The sequence below is a fragment of the Orycteropus afer genome, unplaced genomic scaffold (assembly GCF_000298275.1).
Source record: "Orycteropus afer afer isolate SDZICR_OR568_19922 unplaced genomic scaffold, OryAfe1.0 scaffold00435, whole genome shotgun sequence".
In the NCBI taxonomy this organism is placed as follows: Eukaryota; Metazoa; Chordata; class Mammalia; order Tubulidentata; family Orycteropodidae; genus Orycteropus; species Orycteropus afer.
Window position 1 is genome coordinate 2,146,216 of NW_006922022.1, and position 3,553 is coordinate 2,149,768.

At 35.6% G+C, this 3,553-nt stretch overlaps 1 protein-coding gene across 1 annotated transcript in view; it reads right to left on the minus strand.

Moving 5' to 3' along the window:
- Positions 1 to 3,553, minus strand: part of CCDC171 (coiled-coil domain containing 171) — a 466,256-nt gene that overhangs the window by 461,557 nt on the left and 1,146 nt on the right. The gene's annotated exons all lie outside the window — the stretch shown is intronic.

The window sequence follows — 3,553 nt, forward strand, 5'->3', positions numbered from 1 at the left end:
GACCCCTCCTTGTGTTTCCGAGGTAGTATCACTATGGAAGTAGATTGCCCCATCTTCCTTCCGAGGAGTGGCTGGTGGGTTTGAACTGCCAGCCTTTCGGTTAGCAGTCAAGTGCCTTAGGCACTACGCTACCAGAGCTCCAGGACATCTGTCCTACAACCACTTAATAAATGCCAGTATTCTCTTTACATAATATAGAAGCTTAAGTAGATAAAAGTAGTTTTATTATGCACACACCACCTCCCTTTTCCTCACTACATGTTCCTTCAGGGTCCAAATAACACTAATTTCCTCATTAAAATGCTGTAAAATGCATAGGAGTGAGCAGTACACTAAAAAATACAAATAAAACTATCATATATTCATTTCTGAATATTTTAATTAGCAATACTACTGTTCCTCAGATGCCCTGAGAAAAAAACATTTTATTGTACATTTATTCAACACACAGCCATCATGAAAAATAATAGTGGACAGTGAAGATAATGATGGGCTATGCACCAATGAGGTGGGCTCCCCAATTTCAATGGGAATATAGCATTCCAGAGTGGCAAAGGCCAGGCAGTAACACCTAATCATTAGAGACAAGGTAGTTACTGTGATGGGCAGCAGGAATACAGCAATAATCACAGCATATTAATTTCTAGGTATTTGTGATTTTAAATGATAGGCAGCCTTCTAAAGCATCACAGTCCAAAAGAAATACAATGCAAGTCTCATATGTAATCATAAATTTTCTAGTAGCAATAGGAATTTTTTCACTTGGACCCACAAGCAACACCTTTAGGACAGTAGTCAAAAAAATCAAACAATATTGTATTGGACAAATTTGCTGCAAAAACACCTCTTTAAAGTGTTAAAGAACAAAAATGTCACCTTAAGGACAAAGGTGCCCCTAACCCAAGCCATGGGATTTTCAATCACATATGCATGCAAAAGCTAGACAATGAGTAAGGAAGACTGAAGAAGAATTGGTGCAGTTGAAAGTGTGGTGTTGGCAAAGAATACTGAACAAAGAAGAATGAACAAACGTGTCTTGGAAAAAGTGCAATCAGAATGCTCCTAAAAAGCAAGGATAGTGAGACTTTATCTTGCTTACTTTGGACATGTTATCAGGAGAGACCAGTCCCCATAGAAAAATATCATGCTTAGTACAGTAGAAGGACAGAGAAAAAGAGGAAGAGCCTCAATGAGATGGACTGACACAAGGGCTGCAACAGTGGGTTCAAACACAGAAATGATTGTGAGGATGGTACAGGACTGGGCAGTGTTTCACTCTGTTGTACATGGGATTACCAGGAGTCAGAACCAACTCAATGGTTCCTAACAACAATTATTTTCAAAGGTAATTGAGACTCAGAAAGATTAGTATCCTGCCCAAGAACCCACAACAATAAAATTCCCAGAGAAGTCATTTTGAAGATATTTTGTGCCTATCACCCAGCATGATGTAAATGAGCATTAGGTTTATCTGATAAGGCAGATAGATATACAGCCTTAGTTATTTTTAGATCATTTCATCTCTCTCTGCCTTGCTTTGTGAGGAACATATCTGAAGATTACATAGCTAAAAAAAATTACTATGTAAGTAAAATCACCAAAACAAATAATTACGACAGTAAGTATGATTAAGTAATATAAACCTAAACCTAGAGTTGAACCATAATTGCCTATTCAGAGAAAAGAGTTTTTCTTCCCTGAGATAATTTCCTATCTGTTTAATGTGAATATACTTCAAAACATTTTGATCACATAAAAGAAAATAGTGTGTTCTGCTAAGAGAAATCTAATCACAATTGCAAATATATTATGAGAGAATACATTTAATAGAAGAATTATTAACATGACACTATACTCTCAAGTGAAATATACATTTGGTTTTAAGAAATGAGTTTAAAGTTTATGAACAATAAGTATACATTTAACAAATAACACTTTATAGTTAGTATGTATTATTACAATAAAAATAAAAGCATTTCAATTACAGCTAAAAATTAACAAAATATACTAAAATATACAAATAAAACTATCATATATTCATTAGTCATTTTAATCAGCAATATCACTGCTGCTTAAATACCCTGAAAATATCATTTTACCACACATTCATTCAATACACAGCGGCTGATGGCCTACTATGTGCCAAAAACAATGTGAGATACATAGACAAACACCAAGCACGGGCACTGCTCTCAGTTCTCAGGGAACTTACCGGCTAAAGATGATGAGCAGGTAAGCATGAAATAAGTATTTTAGTCAAAAATAGCTATAATAAAAAAAGTATTATGAAAGAGCAAAGAAAGGAGTATTTAATGAGACTTTAAAAGGTTTGCCAAAAGGACAGCACCAAAACTTAGCAAGAGGGAATGAAAATACATTGCTTACACTTAACTCTCAATACATTATACCTGTTATTATAGTATAGAGGCATCTCACAAACTTTATTTAACTTAATCATCACAACACTCCTTCGGGATCAGCATTGCACAATGAGAAGCCAACAATTTATAGGATAAATAACTAGCCCAAGATTACATATCTTGTAAATGGAAGGGCCAGAATTGAGTCCAGGTCTGGGGAACTCCACTCTACCTGCCTGCGTAAGCTGAGCTTAAGAATAAGCTTTAAGTAAAGAAAATGGAGAAAGAATCTAACACAAAAAATAGGCATAAACATATAATTAATTCACAACATATCATAGGAAAAAAAGATAACTCCTATACTTGGAATATATGGAAAAACTGCATTAACACACACACTAGTTTAAAAATACATATATAATGACATAAGAAAACAAAGAGAAAATTAAGATAATTTATGAATTGCACTATGACTAAAAGTTCCAAATTCAAATTACTTATTTAAAAAGAGATAATTCCACGATTGAGGCTACAAAGGAAACTATGCTATTAATTTCAAAACTGTATAATTTGCAAATCCTTTAGTCACCAAGGTCCTGTGGTTAAAACACTGAGCTGCTAACCAAAAAGTCAGTGGTTCAAACCCACAAGCCACTCCATGGGAGAAAGATGAAACAATCTGCTTCTGTAAAGATTTACAGCCATGGAAAACCTATGGGGCAGTTCTACTCTGTCCTGTAGGGTCACTGAGTCAGAATCAACTTGATGGCAGTAGGTGAGTTCTAGTCATCAAACACATTCATCAATATTTATGACAAAGTTGGACCCAAAATTAAAAGAAATCTAAGACAGCATATAAATAAACTTTGTTGTTGTTGTTATGTGCCGTTGAGTCCGCCCCAACTCATAGCGACCCCTCCTTGGCTTTCCGAGGCAGTATCACTACAGAAGTAGGATTGCCCAACCTAGAGGTTCATTAAATTTGTACTTTACTACTCCTACACATATTCCAAGGAGCTCTGGTGGAGTAGTGCTGCAGTGTAGTAAATTACTTAGTATGGCTTTTCTACCCATAAGTCATTGTAAACTCAGTGGTGGAATGAGCAACTGAGGAGCTGATTGTAAATGTTATCCAAGTGGAGTATTTCTGTTGGGCGTGGCACAATATAATGTTCTGGGAGGTGCCCACTCTC